Genomic DNA, 22,105 nt, shown 5'->3' with positions numbered 1-22,105 from the left:
CTGAAACCATGGTCCCCAGACCCCGCCCCTGCTATGCTGGCCTTCAAAACATTCAGATTATTCAGGAAACTTCTTTGCTTTTGGTTTAGTCCAATTCTGCCAACGTCCCCTGTATTGTGTGCTGTCTTTCCCTTCACCTAAAGTAGTTCTTATCTACTAGCTAATAAGTGAATGCCCCCTCCCACCATCCCTTCCTCCCTCCCTCGTAACCACGAAAGAATGTTTTCTTCTCAGTTTAAACTATTTCTAAAGATCTTAATAATAGTGGTCTTATACGATATTTGTCCTTTTGTGTCTAACTAATTTCACTCAGCATAATGCCTTCCAGGTTCCTCCATGTTATGAAATATTTCACAGATTCCTCACTGTTCTTTATTGATGTGTAGTATTCCTTTGTGTGAATATACTGTAATTTATTTATCCATTCATCCATTGATGGGCACCTTGGTTGCTTCCATGTTTTTGCTATTGTAAACAGTGCTGCAATAAACATGGGTGTGCATATGTCTGTTCGTGTAAAGGCTCTTATTCTCTAGGATATATTCCAAGGAGTGGGATTGCTGCATCATATGGTACTTCTATTTTTAGCTTTTTAAGGAAGTGCCAAACCGATTTCCAAAGTGGTTGTACCATTTGACATTCCCACCAGCAGTGTATAAGTGTTCCAATCTCTCCACATCCTCTCCAACATTTATTATTTTGTGTTTTTTGGATTAATGTCAGCATTGTTGGAATGAGATGAAATCTCATTGTAGTTTTGATCTGCATTTCTCTAATGGCTAATGATCGTGAACATTTCCCCATATATCTCTTAGCTACCTGAATGTCTTCTTTAGCGAAGTTTATATTCATATCTTTTGCTCATTTTTTAAATGGGTTATTTGTCTTTTTGCAGTTGAGTTTTTTGCAATATCATGTAGATTTTAGAGATCAGGCGCTGATCAGAAATGTCATAGCTAAAAACTTTTTCCCAGTCTGTAGGTAGTCTGCTTACTCTTTTGGTGAAGTCTTTGGATGAGCATAGGTGTTTGATTTTTAGGAGCTCCCAGTTATCTAGTTTTCCTTCTACATTCTTTATAATGTTTTGTATACTGTTTATGCTATGTATTAGGGCTCCTAACGTTGTCCCTATTTTTTCTTCCATGATCTTTATCGTTTTAGATTTTATATTTAGGTCTTTGATCCATTTTGAGTTAGTTTTTGTGCATGGAGTGAGGTATGGGTCTTGTTTCATTTTTTTTGCAGATGGTTATCCAGTTATGCCAGCACCGTTTGTTAAAAAGACTGTCTTTTCCTCATTTAACTGTTTTGGGTCCTTTGTCAAATATCAACTGCTCATATGTGGACGGATTTATGTCTGGATTCTCAATTCTGTTCCATTGGTCCATGTATCTGTTGTTGTACCAGTACCAGGCTGTTTTGACTACTGTAGCGGTATAATAGGTTCTGTATACCTCTTGTTACACATATAAGTACTCATGGTGACATGGCCTTATTAGAAGATATCTGCCTGGGGCTTTAGAAATATATACCCCCAAACTAAGGAAATTCATGTCTAAGTTTATAATTTCCTAGTATTAGCAACTTGTTTATGCCGATGTATATTTTCCAATTTGATTTTGTTCTTATGCTTCTCTGGTTTTCCTAACCCAGCCTTTTCTCATTGCAGCAATTTTTTTAAAGTTACCTACTCACGGCAGTGGCTTTGGCACTCAACAAAGTAGCCTCCTTCTATAATCGCTCAACTCGTTTCCTTCACAGTTGATCCTGAAAAAGCAAGCATGAGTTTTCGGTAGCCTCAGACTCTGAAAAGGGGAAATTATATTGAAAGACCAGCCATTTAGCAAATTAATGTTTTGGTTCATTAAAATAAATTGCAGTTAAAATACAAAAATGTTATATGACTTCCAAGGTTTACATAAGCCTTACCAACATCTTTCAGGGAGAGACAATTTGGCAGAGTGGATAACAAGCATGGGCTCCAGAGCCACACTGCCTGGGAGTGAACCCTGGCTTTGGTATTTGCTACCGAATGACCTTAGAAAGGTTACTTAACCTCTCTGTGCCACAGCTTCCCTACCTATAAAATTGCTATAATAGTAGTACCTATTTCATGGCGTTGTTATAAAATTAAATTCTATAAGACACAAGATGTGCTTTGAATACTGGCTGAAACTTGTAAATGTTTAAAAGAATTAACTGTTATCAATATTTTCCGTTATCCTTAATAATACCTTCAAATAGACAGGAGGCTTGTTTTAATAGAAATAATACCAAGCTACTACTTGCAGCTTATCTACCAACTGCTAGGTGAACTGGAAAAAGTAACTTGTCTTCTCTGGGCTTCAGTCTTCTTATTTATAAACTTGATGTCCAAGTTTTTCTGTAATACTAAAACTTTATAATTCTGTGATACATTTCCCCATCTCTAGAGTTTAAAGCAAATACTTGAAAAGAGCATCTTAAAAAGACATAATGAAAATGATAAAAGTAAATGTAAAGGAGAAAACTGTGTTCAAATTTCTTTTGACTTGAGAAAGAAGTACTGGCCACTTGTCCTTCCTAACCTCTCCACCCCTTGCTTTTTATTTTTCTTTTTGTTCTGGTCTTGTTCTTGCAAACACATTGATGGGAAGATGAAAAAGAGAAAAAAACTTAGAGAATAAGCAGTTTGCAAATGGATTTGACGTGTGCATGGGCGGGAGCACGTGTGTACACACGTCTTGTCTCAGGAAACCTAAGAGAAATTGAGTATCCAGCGACATTGCATGAAATCAGGCCAGATCAAGTCCTACACCTCTTTGGACTGGGACTATAAAGACTTTAGAGATGCAAGCTGTTATTTATTTTCTTGTTTATTTAAAAATATATTACGCTGTGTGCCAGGACCACGTTATTAAAAGATTATCTGTTCCTTCTGGACCAGAATAAGCTTGTTTTTTGGACAACCCTGCCCCTAGCTGTTACTTCTTGCTTTGCGTTATTGGTATCACTTCCCTCCCAAGTCACATTGGCTATTCCATGAAAAATACAGATCTCCCAGGAGTGGTACAGCATAGACTGATGTATAAGAGTGACGCAAAGCACACTTTGCACAAGTTTCTTATATTACAAACCAATCAAAGGTTAGCATACTCTGGTATTATAAGACTTTGCTGATTCTCATAAAATGTTCATGACATTGTGCATTCTGCTCATTTCTACCAACAGCCCCCTTTTCAGTAAAGCTCTATAGCTTCCCCTGAGAATGCCTTATACATCCCACTCTGTGCTCTTAAGTTGTGAGAATTCCCCTTTCTATCAGCCTCTTTCCTTGTCTCATCTGGGTTACTGCTGTTAAGATGTTATGTGAGTGCTCTTCCTTCTTCCTTTTTTAATGAAGCTTTCCTAGGCAGGCTTTCCCATTGACTGAAAGGCATCTCTGGATCTATTTGCTGTCCAACCCCATTCTTCATAGTCTATGGGTCTCCTTCAGCTCATGGAACTACCCTTGGTAGTGGGGGTTTTGAGTTTCAGTTTGAGGTGGTTCAAGTCACTGATAATATATATCAAGGGAAAAATTATCTCAACTACCAGGGGACCAGAACCACAAAAAAGTAGTTGTTGACCCCTAAATTTTGATAAGGATAGATTTAGAACCCAGGCCTTATTTTTCTACATTGGTGTTTTTCTTAGAATAACATAGTAACTGTGCTTAATGAAGTAGAAGCAAATTTGGTATTTTTCAATTATTTTTCTTCTCCTGAATAAATATTATTTTACTTTTCCCTGAGGAAATAATATTCCCTGAATAGTTATTAATGGATTTTTTCTTTAAGAAGGACAGAGAATTTCATATCCTGTCAATAGTTATAGTCAGACTTAGTTTTATAAATTGTCACTAATTCAGGCACATGGGTCTAGATGCAGAAGTTTTGAGTCAGACTTAGGTTAATTTTTTTTTCCCTTGGTGTGGGAATCCAGTGTTTCCTTTTCTGTCTTTAGAAGCTTTTATGATCATTGTTTCTTTCTAGAAGAATGGTATGTCCCTTGCAGGGAGCCCCTTCCCCAGCTGTGCCTAAACACCTTAAATGCCACTTCCTCCTGATCCCACCACCAGCTCTTCCTATCTGATGTTTCCCAAATAACCTCGTTTGTTCCCTAAATTTCACACAGAGTGCACTCATGTGCCTAACACGCACCAAAGCTCATGCATCTTGGCAAACTGTCTAAGAAAAATTAGAGCAAAACACCAAGAGCTGATGAGTAAAATGTCCGTTCCAATGCACCAACTCATTTGTCATGCATTAGCTTGCCTTTTTACCTTCATTTTCCTGATTTCTGTCACCAGCCTTTATTATTGGTATATATCTTTATGGCTATTAATCTTTCAACATAGAATTTCTGGAACTAGGTCTAGGTTCTCCATTCCCAAGATTAACCAACATTTTACATAAAACAAAAACAACCTGCAAAGCTGCAAGGCTAATTGTGATAGTATCTCTCATGTTCCGCCTCAGTAACCTTTTATTTCTGCAGTTTGCACTTGTGTGGGTTAATATTAAGCTGCTTTTTTTGCAAAGATCAATGTGCCTCCTTGCACTTTTCCACAGGAGGAGTTCAGGGTTGGTGCAGGTAGCACCTGAACCAAAAATGCAGAGGAAGTGGGCCATGATCAGAGGTATTTCCTGAGGAGTTGGGGGCTTTGAAGATGAGAACCACTCCCTAGAATCCATTCCAGAGTTCTAAGGCCAGGTATTAGGAAGTTATTCCTATGTTCAAATAGAACTATTTGATCTAAAAAAAAAAAAAAAAAGATCTAGTCCCTGTGAAATAGCTCTTGGTGGTGAAACTTCCAACCTAGACAACACTGTGTTATTTTATCTTTACTGTCTTAGAGCTCAAGGTGAGAAATTCCATCTCACAAATGCTGTGCTCATAAATGTGGTGTCTTGAAAGTAAATGCAACTGAGGAGGGCAACAGAGGCAGCAGGAACAGAATAGGAAAGACAGGCATGTTCACCCCCTCTTAGGTCTATCAGCCATTATGGAGGTTCTCTGAGTACCCCCAGAGACTAGGAGGCATGTGAGACCCTCCAAATGACAAAGTTTACCCTCAGATCAGAGTCCCTGGCTGGTACAAATGGTTAACATGCTTGGCTGCTAACCAAAAGGTAGGCAGTTCAAGTCCACCTAGAGCCACCTCAGAAGAAAGGCCTGTCCCTTTGTTTCTGAAAAATTAGCCATTGAAAACCCTATGGAGTACAGTTGAACTTTGACATACATGGGTTGCCATGAGGCAGAATCAACTCCACGGCAACTGGTTTACCCTCAAATCATGAGCTCTTCCATAAAGCCTTAAAAAACTGCTCATTCTACCAGCTATCTTTATTAGACACAACTGTTGTTGGTTTTTTTTTTTTTTTTTTGCCTGCATAAAGAATACTCTTTCTTCCTTAATGTATCTCTTCTAGTCATCGTTAAAGCCAGGTTAACCCAATCAATCAGAAACCATATTCCACAAGTACACAAATTGGGCCTCAAATGCTCAGTGTCCTATTCGTTTACTCTGATTATCTTGAATTGCTTATGACTATTCGAACTAAAGTTAAGACCTACAATTAATTGCATAAGATATTCTAACAAGACTTGGCATAATGTAAACTGCACTTAATTTTTCTAATCCCCTTTACTGACCTCCAGCCCAGCTCTCAGTATTAGCCTAATACGTGAACTTTCCTGAACACAAGAAAAACAGTTTCTGTAAAGTTCTAGTTGGTTGGTAAAGTCGTTGATTTTTCTCCCAGTGGTTCTTAACCCTTTTTAGAGAGGGTGTGTCACAGACCCAGTCGAGATCTGCTGTATGTTATATACCCTCTCCCCGGGTAATTGTACATGCAAACTCATACACCATTGAAGGTTGTTTCAAGACCCTGTGAGATTCATCCATAAGCCCCAGGCCCACCCACAAACCCCAGAGTTGGGGTCTGGATGACTCTAAGAAAGTCTTTGCTTCCCAGTGAAAAGGAAAATCTGCCCATCAGACGCTAAAATAGAAAGAGATAAAATTCACAGTGGAAAATAATTTGATTATTTCAGGTCTTATTTTAGTAACAGTGAAAGTAATACTTAATATTTAATCACTTTTGATTCATGATTCAGAGGAGTGTCCACACATTGATTTAATCAAGGAAAGAAAAAGAATAATATTGAGAGCCACTCTTAGACTTTTAAGTGTCTAATGCAGACAATTTGATACTGCAACCTACTATTTCCATTGAGACAGAAAGTATTTTATAGTAATTTTTAGTTGTGCAAAGGATCATAGTAAATAATCATATGATAAGCCCTTATTCAAATTATGAAGCACTCTTACTGTCTAATAACTTCAAGCAAATGAGCCTGTACAGAGTAGTTTTCTTAGCTATACAACATGCAGAAAATATAGATTATAACACTGACATTTACATCAAATCTCAGCCTTCAAGACAAGAATGTGCCAACATAATATAAGGTCTGATTTATCTGACATTTTATCAGGACTCTCTCTACTTATTAATACTTCTGAAACCATTAATACAAAAAAATTATATATATATGTATATATATATATACACACACACACATATATATAAAGCTGAAGCAAGATGGGAATCCTTAAGGAATAAATTATATTCACAGATGTTTCATTGTAATATGTTATATTTTATTCCCAGTATTCGAAAGTTAATAATTTATGGTCCATAGATCTGATAAATCTATTACACAGAACACTTTGCAACAGTTTTCTTACTGAAAAAAACCTCATAGACAGTGTAAAAAGTTTTAAAAATACAGAAAAATGCAAAGAAGAAAAAAAATGTACTGGTAATTATATCCCCAGGGTATATATATGGGAGAGATTTCTCTCCATAGAGAAGTTTAACCTACATTATGATAGCAGAATTTTTTTACTTCAGTCATCTCTCATGTTAATTAATTTATGCTTTCTTCCCCTCATTTCAACATGCTCTTCCTTTCTATTCCCTGAATTTTTTTTTATATGAACTAATTTTTGTAGTATATGTGTGATATGTAAGACTCTTTATAGTCAGTACATTGTCACCAGTATATGTTTCTCTGTCTTACTGTGGTAGCTTGTGTGTTGCTGTGATTCGGGAAGCTGGGCCATTGGTATTTCAAAAACAAGCAGGGTTACACATGGTGGACAGGTTTCAGCTGAGCCTCCACACTAAAACAGACTAGGAAAAAGAACGTGACTATATACTCCTGAAAAAAAAAAATTGACCAGAGAAAACCTTATGAATGTTGTTGTTGTTAGGTGCCGTCCAGTTGATTCTGACTCATGGAGACCCTATGCACAACAGAACGAAGCACTGCCCGGTCCTGCGCCATCCTCACAACGTTGCTATGCTTGAGCCCCTTGTTGCAGCCACTGTGTCAGTCCATCTCGTTGAGGCTCTTCCTCTTTTCCACTGACTGTGTACTTTACCAAGCATGATGTCCTTCTCCGGAACTGATCCCTCCTGATAACATGCTCAAAGTATGTAAGATGCAGTCTCGCCATCCTTGCTTCCAAGGAGCATTCTGGTTGTATTTCTTCCAAGACAGATTTGTTCGTTTTTTTGGCAGGCCATGGTATATTCAATATTCCTCTCCAACACCATAATTCAAAGGCATCAATTCTTCTTCAGTTTCCCTTATTCATTGTCCAGCTTTCACGTGCATATGAGGCAATTGAAAACAGCATGGCGTGGGTCAGGCGCACCTTATTCTTCAAGGTGACATCTTGGCTTTTTGACACTTTAAGGAGATCTCTTGCAGCAGATTTGCCCAAAGCAATGCATCTTTTGATCTCCTGACTGCTGCTTCCATGGGTGTTGATTGTGGATCCAAGTAAAATGAAATCCTTGACAACCTCAACCTTTTCTCCATTTATCATGATGTTGCTTACTGGTCCAGTTGTGAGGATTTCTGTTTTCTTTATGTTGAGGTGTAATCCATACTGAAGGCTGTGGTCTTTGGTCTTTATTAGTAAGTGCTCCAAGTCCTCTTCACTTTCAGCAAGCAAGGTTGTGTCATCTGCTTAATAGAAGTTGTTAATGAGTCTTTCTCCAATCCTGATGCCCTGTTTTTCTTCATATAGTCCAGCTTCTTGGATTATTTGCTCAGCATACAGATTGAATAGGTATGGTGAAAGGATACAACCCTGACACACACCTTTCCTGACTTTAAACCATGCAGTATCCCTTTGTTCTGTTCAAACAACTGCCTTTTGATCCATATACAGATTCCTCATGAGCACAGTTAAGTGTCCTGGAATTCCCATTCTCTACAGTGTTATCCATAATTTGTTATGATCCACATAGTGAAATGCCTTTGCATAGTCAATAAAACATAGGTAAATATCTTTCTGGTATTCTCTGCTTTCAGCCAGGATCCATCTGACATCAACAGTGATATCCCTGGTTCCACATCCTCTTCTAAATCTGGCTTTAATTTCTGGCAGTTCCCTGTCAATATACTACTGCAGCCACTTTTGAATGATCTTCACCAAAATTTTGCTTGCATGTGATATTAATTATGAATAAAGAGGAAAATTGTTTGACATATTGCCAGAAGATGAGCACCTGAAGTTAAAGCACTCAAAGTACGACTAGGGAAAAGCTGCCTCCTCAGAATAGAGTCAACCTTAATGACATGGATGGTGTCAAGCTTTTGGTAACCTCATTTGCTGATGTGGCGTAACTCAAATGAGAATAAACATCTACAAACATCAATTAGTAATCAGGACATGGAATGTACAAAGTACGAAGCTAGGAAAATTAGAAGTCATCAGAAATGAAATGGAACACAGAAAGATCAATATCCTAGCCATTAGTGAGTTGGAATGGACTGGTATTGGCCATTTTGAATCAGACAATCGTATGGTCTACTATGTTGGAGAATGGCTTTGCATTCATTGTCAAAAGGAACATTTCAAGATCCATACTGAAGTACAGCACTGTCAGTAATAGAATAATATCCATACACCTACAAGGAAGACCAGTTAATATGACTCTTCTTCAAATTTACACATCAAACACTAATGCCAAAGATAAAGAAATTGGAGATTTTTACCAACTTCTGCAGGTTGAAATTGATCAAACATGCAATCAAGATGCATTGATGATTACTGGTGATTGGAATGTGAAAATTAGAAACAAAGAAGGATCAATAGTTGGAAAATATGGCCTTGGTGATAGAAACAACACTGGAGATTGCATGGTAAAATTTTGCAAGACCAATGACCTATTCATCAGAAATACCTTTTTTCAGCAACATAAATGGTAACTATACACATGGACCTCACTGGATGGAAGACACAGGAATTATATCGACCACATCTGTAGAAAGAGACGATAGAAAAGCTCACTATCATCAGTCAAAACAAGGCCAGAGACCAACTGTGGAACAAACCATCAATTGCTCATGTGCAAGCTCAAGTTGAAGCTGAAGAAAATTAAAACAAGTCCACAAGAGTCAAAGTACAACCTTGAGTATATCCCACCTGAATTTAGAGACCATCTCAAGAATAGATTTGACACACCAAACACTAATGAAAATTGTGGGATGAAATCAAGGATATCATACACAAAGAAAGTATAAAGTCATTAAAAAGTCAGGAAAGAAAGAAAATACAAAAGTGGATTTTAGAAGAGTCTCTGAAACTTGCTCTTGACCGTAGAGTAGCTAAAGCAAATTGAAGAAATTATGAAGTAAAAGAACGAGAAGATTTCAAAGGATACCTCAAGAAGAACAAAGTAAAGCATTATAATGAAATGAGCAAAGACTTGGAGTTAGAAAACCAAAAGGGAAGAACATGCTCAGCATTTCTCAAGCCAAAAGAACTGAGGTAAAAAATTCAAGCCTTGGGTTGCAATTTTGAAGAATTCTATGGGCAAACTATTGAAAGACACAGGAAACTTCAAAAGAAAATTGAAGGAATACAAAGAGTTCTGTACCAAGAAGAATTGGTCGACATGCAACCCTTTCAGGAGGTAGCATATGCTCAGGAACAGGTGATGTTGAAGGAAGAAGTCCAAGCTGCACTGAAGGCATTGGCAAAAACAAGGATCCAGGAATTGATGGACTAGCAATTAAGATGTTTCAACAAACAAATGCAGTGTTGGAGGCGCTCACTCATCTATGCCAGGAAAATTGGATGCAAGCTACCTGGCCAACGAATTGGAAGAGATCCATATTTGTGCCCAATTCAAAGAAAGGGCTCCAACTGAATGCAGAAATTATTGAGCAATATCATTAATATCACATGCAATTAAAATTTTGCTGGAGATCTTCAAGAACCATCGAAGAACCTACAGACCAGGCAAAAATTTTTGGCTATGACATACCCGATTGTGGTCTAATCTCTAAAATCTACAAGATACTGCAAAACCGCAACAACAAAAAGACAACCCAATTAAAATATGGGCAAAGGATATGAACGGGCACTTTACCGAAGAAGATTTTCAGGTGGCTAACAGATACAGGAGGAAATGCTCACGATCATTAGCCATTGAAGAAATGCAAATTGAAACTACAATGAAATACCAACTCACCCCAACAAGGCTAGCATTAATCCAAAAAACACAAAATAATAAATGTTGGAGAGGTTGTGGAGAGACTGGAACACTTATACACTGCTGGTGGGAATGTAAAATGGTACAACGACTTTGGAAATCGACTTGGTGTTCCTTAAAAAGTTAGAACTACCATATGATCCAGCATTCCCACTCCTTGGAATATATCCTAGAGAAATAAGATATATGCACACCCATGTTCATTGCGGCACCGTTCACAATAGCAAGAAGATGGAAACAACCTAGGTGCCCATCAACGGACGAATGGATAAGCAAATTATGGTATACTCACACAATGGAATACTAGGCAACAATAAAGAAAAATGACGAATCCATGAAACATAACATGGAGGAATCTGAAGGCATTATGCTGAGTGAAATTAGTCAGTCACAAAAGGACAAATATTGTATGAGACCACTATTATAAGAACTCAAGAAAAGGTTTAAACACAGAAGAAGACATTCTTTGATGGTTACAAGGGTGGGAAGGGAGGGAGAGGAGTATTCAGTAACTAGATAGTAGACAAGAATTATCTTAGGTGAAGGGAAGGACAATACATAATACAGGGGAAGTCAGTACAACTGGACTAACCCCAAAGCTAAGAAGTTTCCTGAATATAACAAAACACTTTGAGGGATGGAGTAGCAGGGTCAGGGATCTGGGGACCATGTTTTCAGGGGACATCTGGGTCAATTGGCGTAACAAAGTTTATTAAGAAAATATTCCGCATTCCACTTTGATGAGTGGCCTCTGGGGTCTTAAAAGCTAGTGAACGGCCGTCTAAGATGCATCAATTGGTCCCAACCCACTTGGAGCAAAGGAGAATGAAGAACACCAAAGAGTTAGGGAAGTATTAGCCCAAGAGACAGAAAGGGCTACATAAACCAGAGATTCAATCAGCCTGAGCCCAGAAGAACTATATGGTGCCTGGCTCCACCAATGACTCCTCTGACAGGCAACACAACAGGGAAATGACTTCTCTGACAGACAACACAACAAAAAGTCCCTGTTGGAGCATGAGAAAAGTGGGGTGCAGAGCTCAAATTCTAGTAAAAAGACCAGTCTTAATGGTCTGACTGAGACTGGAGGAACCCCAGAAGACATGGCTCCTGGACTCTGTTAACCCAGAACTAAAACCATTCCCAAAGCCAACTCTTCAGACAGAGATTAGTCTTGACTGTAAGATATAAAATGATACTCGTAAAAAGTGTGTATCTTAGTTCAGGTAGATATGTGAGACTAAATGGACAGCTCCTGTCCGGAGGTGAGATGAGAAGGCAGAAAGGGACAGGAGCTGGTTGAATGGACAGGGGAAATCTGGAGTGGAAAGGAGGAATATGCTGTCACATTGTGGAGAGAGAAACTGGGGTCACAGAACAATGTGTGTATAAATTTTTGTATGAGAAACTAATTTGAGCTGTAAACTTTCACTTAAAGCACAATTAAAAAAGAAAAAAAGTTGCAGAGGTACACTGACAGACAACTGCCAGAAATTCAAGCCAAATTCAGAAGACATTGAATGAGGGATATCATTGCTGATGTCAGATGAATCTTGGCTGAGAGCAGAGAATACCAGAAAGATGTTTACCTGTGTTTTATTGGCCTTGCAAAGGCATCTGACTGTGTGTATCATAATAAATTATGGATAACATTGCAAAGAATGGGAGTTCCAGAGCACTTAATTGTGCTCATGAGGAACCTGTACATAGACCGAGAGGTAACTGATCAAACAGAACAAGGGAATACTGTGTGATTTAAAATCAGGAAAGGTGTGCTTCATGGTTTTATCCTTTCATTGTACTTATTCGGTCTGTATCCCACCCCCCACATTCTGTATGGTGAGTAAATAATCCCAGAAGGTAGACTGTATGAAGAAGAACATGGCATCAGGATTGGAGGAAGACTCTTTAACAAGCTGCGCTATGCAAATGACGCAACCTTGCTTACTGTAAGCAAAGAGGATTTGAAGAAGTAGATTTTCCCAGTGCAGTGTTCTGTTCTGTTGTGCATAGGGTAGCTATGAGTCCGAACCGACTGGACAGCACCTAACAACAACATTGTAGTAGTTAGGAGTTTGGGCTTCTTAGTTCTGCAGCTTCTATTCAGAGCGTGGTACTGTCACTTTCATGCTGAGTGAACTTAGACAATTTGCATATTCCCTTTGTCTCAACTTTAAGACCTACAAAATGGGAACAATTGTCATGCCAAAGTCACAGGTGGGACCAGTCATGCAAATGAGGAGTGCATGTAGTTTGTACAGGTAATTTTAAAAGGAATCATACTAACTATTCAGTTCTATAAACTTCTGATTTTTCACTTGATATGTGCTAGAGACCTTTCCATGCCCATATGAGTTGACATTTTCTTCATAAAAGTTTTGCACACTTTTCTATAGTACAATTATATATATATATATATATATTTTAAAATTGTAGCTGTTTAAAGGAAACCTGTTAATATTGATATCTTATATCCAGCTTTCTTACTGAATATTGCAATTAGTGTTCTTGGTTTTGTTCAGTTTATTCTTTGCATTTCCTAGATGGATATCACAGCAAATGCAAAAACCATAATTTTGTCTTGTCTTTTCCAATATTTATAGCTCTTATTTACTTTTGTTATTGCACTGGCCACAACCTCCATTATAATGTTAAATAAGTATAAATAATTGTAAATGCTGTCATCCTTATCATGTTCTTATCTTTAAAAGGAATGTCCTTTTTGTTTAAATGTTGTCTGTTTGCTAAAACCTTTAGAATCATCCTTGGCTTCTCTTTTTCTCTCATAATTTCGATTTAATCCATAAGCAAATCCAATTGGAAATATCCTTAAAATATACTGTAATTTCAATTATTTTTGCAATATCCCTACCAATCCTCCCAGATCAAGCTGCCATATTTTCTCTCTTGGTACTGTAGTAGCCTGGTAACAGATCTGTCTGGGTTCATACTTTTCTTCCATAAAATTTGTTCCCCCAAAACAGTCAAAGAGATCCTTTAAAAATGTAAAAATATAAATAATTTTTATTTCTCTGGTTCAAACTTTGCAGGAGGTCGCACTCCTGTTTAGAATAAAAATTCAATCTGCGTTCATCTCTTAATTCTCTTCAAACATTTCTTTTGCCCCAGTTTTGTCTTTCTTCTTCTTCTGAGATCAAGTGTAATATATATTGTAGTGTATCTTTTAATATCTCTTCTTGTTGTTGTTAGGTGCCATCCAGTCGGTTCCAACTCATAGCGATCTTATGTAGAAGGGAAAATACACTGCCTGATCCTGTGCCATCCTCACAATCATTGCTATGCTCGAGCCCTTTGTTACACCCACTGTGCCCATCCATCTTGTTGAGGGTCTTCCTCTTTTTCCCTGACCCTCTACTTTATCAAGCATGATATCCTTCTCCAGGGACTGGTCTCTCCTGATAACATCTCCAAAGTGAGACAAAGTCTCTCCATCCTCACTTCCAAGGAGCATTCTCTCTGTACTTCTTTCAGGACAGACTTGTTTGTTCTTCTGGCCTTCCATGGCATATTCAGTGTCTCAACGGTATTTTAATGTCTCTTAGCCTCTCCTACATCTGGCCCATATTTTTGTCTTTCGATGCTTCATTCCAGAGAGATTTTTCTGATCTATCTTCTAGGCCATTAATTTTCTCTTCAACAGTGTTAAGCCAATTGACTGAATATTGTTTTTCTGTTCTACAATTTCTACTTCATTAGTCTTCAAATCTGCAGTATCACATTATATTTTTTCCAATTGCTTGTTATGTTTAAATTTAGCTTATAGCTCATTGATCATAGAATGTATAACTACACTATTGTCTATATCTGATAATTCCAAAATAGGGATTAGCTGTGTTTATTTTGGTTGTCTATTGTTTGTGTTGATTTTGATTACTGTTGCCTTTTGATGTACTGCATAATCTTTTGTTGTTCCTGAATATTGGAAAATTTATTTTTAAGAAATTATTTGAGACTAAGACTGTATCTTCTTCTAGAGAGAAATTTTGTTTTTTAGTGTCAGGTACCTAAGAGTGATAGCAGTCTAGAATCAAAACTTGAGGATTTTCTGAGCTACCTACATGACTCGCTGAGGTACCCCAACTTAAAAGTGCAGCCCCTCAGTGTCCCTAACACTAAATTCAGGTCCATTTTTCTATTTTACACTTACATTTTAGGTAAAACCTAGAATTCACCTAAAAGGTCCGCTTGCCTTTAAGCTCTTTGACCAAGGAAAGGCAAATTGGCCATGGTAAAAGTGACACCCAGGGAAAAGGGGTTATCACCTTAAGGAACTCCACTTCTCAGGTGTTTCACCTATGTAGGCAAATATCCCCTAAAATAAGGAGGCTCCAGTTCATCTCTTTTTGTTCTTATCCTCCCAGCAAGAAAAAGATATTTCCCCCTATCTTGTTTAATCTTTGATGTAAATTAACATCATTTCTGGTTTTTCATCCAGTGTTTTAGTGGTCTTCAATAAAGGGGTTTTTCCAAACCGCCTCGTCTACCATCATCATTAATGGAAGCCTGTATGTGTATGTGTGTAGAATAAGTAGATTAAAAAAAAAAAACCTCTTATTTCTACCATCAATGCTATCATTGGGAGCTATTTGTTCTGGCTATGCAACTTTAAATTGTTCTGAGGGTTTTTCATTTGCCACTCATATTGAAAACTAATCCAGCTGCTTGAGCACTGGTAACTGATGTAATCTTCATTTGCAATTTGTTGTCCTTCATTACTGAATGGTTTGAAATCTTCCTGGCTGTACTAGATGGAAATAGACAGGTAGGTATATCCCATCATAAAAGAGTTTATTGACTACATAAATTTATGGATGAACTTTACTCCCAAACCCTCGGTAGGTACACCAGCAGTGGGCAGACAAAAAGATTTGTATGCTTCCATGTTCAATGTCAAATGAAATCACAAGAAATGAGTTGGTGTTCATTTCTATATCACTTTCATATTTATAATTTCTGTAGGTCCTTAAAGACTGTTATGAGTTTGAGCAATGAAGCCACACTATCTGAGTTCATATCCCTGTTCTGCACTTAGTGGGTGCCTAGTAATTTATTATTCCCATGCTTCAGTTTCCTAATCTCTTGCTTGTTGTTAGGTGCCGTCGAGTCAAGTCTGACGCAAAGCAACCTTATGTACCACAGAAAGAAACACTGCCCGGTCCTGGGCCATCTTTACAATCCTCGTTATGCTTGAGCCCATTGTTGCAGCCACTGTGTCAATCCATCTTGTTGAGGGTCTTCCTCTTTTCCTTTGACCCTGTATTTTACCAGGCATGATGTCCTTCTCCAGGGACTGATCCTTCCTGACAACATGCCCAAAGTATGTAAGACGCAGTCTCACATCCTTGCTTCTAAGGATCATTCTGGTTGTACTTCTTCCAAGACAGATTTGTTCGTTCTTTTGGCAGTCCATGGTATATTCAATATATATATATTCAATATTCTTTGCCAACACCACAATTCAAAGGCGTCAGTTCTTATTTGGTGTTCCTTATTCATTGTCTACCTTTCACATGCATATGATGCGATTGAAAATACCATGGCTTGGGTCAGGAGTACCTTAGTCTTCAAGGTGACATCTTTGCTTTTCAACACTTTAAAGAGGTCCTTTGGAGCAGATTTGCCCAATGCAATGTGTCTTTTGATTTTTGACTGCTGCTTCCATGGGTATTGATTGTGGATCCAAGTAAAATGAAATCCTTGACAACGTCAATCCTTTCTACATTTATCATGATGTTGCTTATTAGTCCAGTTGTGAAGATTTTTATTTTCTTTATGTTGAGGTGTAAACCATACTGAAGGCTGTGGTCTTTGATCTTCATTAGTAAGTGCTTCAGGTCCTCTTCACTTTCAGCAAGCAAGGTTGTCTCATCTGCATAATGCAGGTTGTTAATGAATCTTCCTCCAATCCTGATGCCCCATTTTTCTTCATGTAGTCCAGCTTCTCGGATTATTTGCTCAGCATACAGATTGAATAGGTGTGGTGAAAGGGTACAACCCTGACACATGCTTTTCCTGACTTTAAACTACTCAGTGTCCCCTTGTTCTGTCCAAACAACTACCTCTTGATCTGTGTACAGGTTCCTTATGAACACAATTAAGTGTTCTGGAATCCCCATTATTCCCAGAATTACCCATAATTTGTTATGATCCACACAGTTGAATGCCTTCTCATAGTCAATAAAACATAGGTAAACATTCTTCTGGTATTCTCTGCTTTCAGCCAGGATCCATCTGACATCAGCTATGATATCCCTGGTTCCATGTCCTCTTCTGAATCCAGCCTGAATTTCTGGCAGTTCCCTGTCGATATACTGCTGCAGCTACTTTTGAATGATCTTCAGCAAAATTTTGCTTGTATGTGGTATTAATGATATTGTTCAAAATTTTCCACATTCAGTTGGATCACCTTTCTTGGGAATAGGTATAAATATGGATCTCTTCCAGTTCGTTGGCCAGGTAGCTGTACTCCAAATTTCTTGGCATAGACAAGTGAGCATTTCCAGCACTGCATCCGTTTGTTGAGACATCTTAATTGATAGTCCATCAATACCTGGAGCCTTGTTTTTTGCCAATGCCTTCGGTGCAGCTTGGACTTCTTCCTTCAGTACCATCAGTTCCTGATCATATGCCTCCTCTTGAAATGGTTGAACATCGACTAAATCTTTTTGGTATAATGACTCTGTATATTCCTTCCATCTTCTTTTGATGCTTCTTGCATCATTGAATATATTCCCCATAGAATCCTTCACTGTTGCAACTCGAGGCTTGAATTTTTTCTTCAGTTCTTTCAGCTTGAGAAACACTGAGCGTGTTCTTCCCTTTTGGTTTTCCATTTCCAGCTCTTTGCACATGGCATTGTAATATTTTACTCTGTCTTCTTGAGCTGCCCTTTGAAATCTTCTGCTCAGTTTTTTACTTCATCATTTCTTTCTTTTGCTTTAGATGCTCAGTGTTCAAGAGCAAGTTTCAGAGTCTTCTCTGACATCCATCTTGGTTTTTTCTTTCCTGTCTTTTCAATGACTTCTTACTTTCTTCATGTGTGATGTCATTCCACAACTCGTCTGGTCTTCGGTCATCAATCTCTTAGGTGGGGATAATAATAGTTCTTACCCAGTTATTTTGAGAAGTAGAGGAGTTAATGTATGTAAGCACTAAGAGCAATGCCTAGTGTATTCAGAAGTAGATGCTCAATAAATATTAGCTATTATTATTATGTCCACATGTAAGCTTTTGAAATATATAATTAAAGCTCTTTTTTTTTTTTATTAATGTCTAAAATAGAACAAAATATTTTCTCTTCATCAAGGTCCTCAGAGTTTAAATCAACCTAAGTACCACAATTCTAGACCTCTTGGATAACAGGAAGATTTCCGTTAAATTTTTTTTTTTTTTATTGTGTTTAAGTGAAAGTTTACAAAAAAATATGGAACACTTCAAGAATTTGTGTGTCATCCTTGCACAGGGGTCATGCTAATTTTTTGTATCATTCCAATTTTAGTATATGTGCTGCTGAAGTGAGCACAGATTTCCATTTTTAATTTATATTTTTGTTGTATTAAATTATTATCACATACAGTATTATTTTCAAATTTTTTATTGTTGGCTTTTACTAATAAAGTTGAATTTAATCAATGAGGTAATTGGCACTTTTAAGTTTTCCTGTTCAACAGAAATGATCTCATTTTAGTATCTAAGACAAAGGGCTGTAATTTGTAGTAAGCAGGGCTATCTTTGTCTTCTGATGATGAAAGTGCTGAAGCTTGGGGGAATTTTAAATGATTTATTCAGTTATAAGCAGATTAATATGTTAAAAGCTGTATTTGAAAAGGTGGACAACATTCATAATCAGATAAATAATTTCAGCAGAGAGATGGAAACTATAACAGCAATTCATATGGAAATGCTAGAAATGAAAAACAATATCAGGGATGTAGAATGGGCTCATCAGTAGACTTTGACATAGCTTAGGAAAAAACCTGGGAGCATGAAGATGAGCCAATTGAATTACTGACACTGAAACACAAAGATAAAAGATAAATAAAAACAACAACATCCAAGAAGTGTGGGACAATATTTAGTGGCCTCAAATTATGCTGTTTGAATATCAAAAGGAAAAGAAAAAGAGAACAAGGTAGAAGAAAATTCTGAAAAAATAATGGCCAAAAATTTTCCAAAATTAGTGACGCTCACCAATCAAGGCACAAAGACCACCAGGCAGGGGTGGATTATCCAATAAGCAAGGTAAGTACAGGCTTACTTGTGATTACTCACTAATCAGTAGTAAACAAAGTGAAACCCATGTGAAATTGTTCACTACAGGCTAGTAAGTAAGCAGAAGTAAGTCTGTGCTTATTTTGCTTGCTGAGGCATCTGCCCTGTCAGGAATTGTAAATTTAAAAAGAGGCTTTGATTCTGTAGGAAGGTACTGTGGGGTTGGGAGAGAGACAGATGCCAGCCATACCTACAACCAGAATCTTTGATGTGGTGAAAAGATGTGAAATTGTTCACTACAGATTAGTAAGTAAGAACAAGTAAGCCCGTGCTTACCTTCCTTATTGGATAATCCGCCCCTTCCACCAGCCAGGACAGAGACCAAGAGTGCATGTGCACATACACAAGTACACATGCATCCTGAAACATGCTATATTCAAACTACTAAATGCCAAAGACAGAGAACAAAGAAATATTGCTTACAGAAGAACAAAGACAAAATTACAGCAGACTTTGCAAGATGAAATATGTTGGAGCAAAATCCATAGAGTACTGAAAGGAAAAAACAAAAAATTAACCCAGAATTCTATACTCAGCAACAATATTTTTCAAAAATGTGAAAGAAATATTCACTTTATCAGACCAAACAAACAAAAGCAATGAGAGATTTATTGCCACCAGCTGTACATTATAAGGAACTTCACTGGGAATTCTTCAGGTGGAAGGAATATGATACCAGAAAGAATCTGGATCTTCACAAAGAAACAAAGAGCACTGGAAATAGAATAAATGGAGGTAAATGTGAAATTTATTTTTCTTGATTTTTAATTGCTCTAAAACAGAGGTTGAAAATATTTTCTTTAAAAAGCCAGATAGTAAATATTTTAGGTTTTGGATACCAAGTATAACCTCTGTTGCAACTACCCAACTCTGCCACTGTAGTGTGAAAGCAGCCATAGACAACATGTAAACAAATGGGCATAACTGTGTTCCAGTATAACTTTATTTACAAAAACATGGCAGGTCAGATTTGGTCCGTGGAAGATAGCTTGCTGACTCCAGCTCTAAAAGTTAACTATCCAAAGCAAAAATAGTATCAATGAATTATGCATTTATAGTACGGGTAGAAGCTAAATATATGACAATAGCCAAAGCATGGGAGGGAAGAAATGGGAGTATATAATTGTAAGGTTCTTATTTGGACCCATGAAGCAGTATGATATTATCTGAAGCTAGACCCTGAATAGTTAAGAATTAATATTTTAAATCTTAAATCAATCACTGAAAATGGTAAAAAGGCATAAATATTGAGTCAACTGTGGAGATATAATTGAATCATAAATAGCACTCAATTCATAAGAGGGCACAAAAGAGGAAAAATGAAACAAGAAATGGAAAAATTAGAAGTGAAGGAAAAGTTTTCGTCTAACCCTTTCAAAAAGTAAATTAAATATAAACAGTCTAAATACAGTGTTTAAAAGCTTAATCATCCATCTGCCTGTCAGTTTGTCATGACGTGGTAGCTTGAGTGTTGCTATAATGGTAGAAGATAAGCCATGGTATTTCAAATACCAGCAGGATTACCCATGGTGGACAGGTTTCAGCAGAGCTTCCAGACTAAGACATACTAAAAAGAAAGGCCTGGCAATCTACTTTTGAAAATTAGCCAATGAATACCTTATGGATCACAACAAGACATTGTCCAACTTGCTCGCTTTGGACTTGTCATCAGGAGGGATCAATTGCTGGAGGTGGGGACATCATGTTTGGTAAAGTCGAGGTCCAGTGAGGGCAAGGGAGACCCTTGGTGAGATGAGTTCGCATAGTAACTGCAACAATGGACTCTAACATACCAGTGATCATGAGGATGATGCAGGACCAGGTAATATTTCATTCTATTGTACTTAGGTTGCCGAGTCGAAGTTGACTGGATGGCAGCTATCTATCTCTAATGAGATTGGATTAAAAAAAAAAAAAACTATACACACACAACTCTATGCTGTCTACTATATGTATGTATATATACCATGTAAACATTAATTAAAAGAAAGCTGGAGTATATTAATATCAGACAAAGTAGACTTCAGAACACAGAAATGGGGACAAGTTGAAAAAACTTTCTACTTATTTCAGTTATGGTCATGCACAGTGAAAATTTTTCAGTGAATGTGACATCATTAACACTATAAACTTGGCACTCTAAGTTAACTATTGAATTTTCTTCTCTTATTCATGTAAGCAATACCCCCTAAACAAACAAAAAACCTCAAGATAAAAAATATAACATCTTGAGATATTTACTAATTTTTTTCTCAGTTTTTAATTCAACAAACATTTACTTAGAGCCTAATACATGCTAGGGACTGTGATACATGCTAAGGATAACATCAGTGAATTAAAAAAGCCAGAAATTTATAAGGCCATGAAATTGTTGCATTGAGATACGGCCAAAAATCACAGAGAAAGGGCAGTCAGCCTAGCATAGGTGCAGAGAAGGCCACTTGCAGGAGATAACAACTAAACTGAATCTTAATTGAATGTTGGCAGATGCGTAAGTGTTAGCCGGGGGAGGATGGAGGAGTTGACTAGGGGAAGATTGGCAAGAAGATAGAGATAATTCCAATTAACGGATGAAAAATATGAGCAAATGCATGAAGGAGAGAATGAGTGTGATATATGAGGGTGTGTTCAAGGGGGTGAGTATGACTAGAACATAAAGTCAAATCAGGACTGTGATAATAAGGGAGAGTGACAATAATGATAAATAAGCCAAAATAAAACTCATTGCTATAGAGTTGATTCCAACTCATTCGGACCCCATGTGTTTCAGGGTAGAACAGCTTCGTAGGGTTTTCTTGGCTGTTATCTTACAGAAGTAGCTCACCAGTACTTTCTTCCATGGTGCCCAGAGGTGAACCACCAACCTTTCAGTTAGTAGCCAAGCACAAACCACTTTTTAATGATAAATAGAGGGCATTTCATGGAAGTTCTTAAACATCATACTGAGGAACCTGGACTTTGTCCTACAAATTGTAGATGAGAATTAAGTAGAGCATTGACAGTGATATTTGTGTTTTTTTTTTAATCAACAAATTGCAGGTTGTGTGAATGTAAATTTGATGGGGACATACTAGATCTATTGAAGCTAGAGGGTTCCTGAAACTATGGCTCTGAGTTGTTCTTCAAACCTTGAATTGAAATTATCCCCTGAAGTCACTTTTCAACAGTTTAGCCCAAAGAGTAAAAATTGCCACCCTTGAGTATTGCATTTC

The 22,105-nt window shown here is 37.4% G+C and overlaps 1 non-coding gene across 1 annotated transcript; it reads right to left on the bottom strand.

Moving 5' to 3' along the window:
• Positions 1 to 18,039: 18,039 nt before the first annotated feature.
• LOC126070788 (U6 spliceosomal RNA) lies at positions 18,040 to 18,144 on the bottom strand. The gene has a single exon (XR_007516306.1). It is a non-coding gene; the product is annotated as a U6 spliceosomal RNA (small nuclear RNA).
• Between the last annotated feature and the right edge of the window lie 3,961 nt (positions 18,145 to 22,105).

Source organism: Elephas maximus, chromosome 2, assembly GCF_024166365.1.
Source record: "Elephas maximus indicus isolate mEleMax1 chromosome 2, mEleMax1 primary haplotype, whole genome shotgun sequence".
NCBI lineage: Eukaryota > Metazoa > Chordata > Mammalia > Proboscidea > Elephantidae > Elephas > Elephas maximus.
Note: the sequence above shows the minus strand (reverse complement) of the source record. Positions and strands in the feature narration are given on the sequence as shown.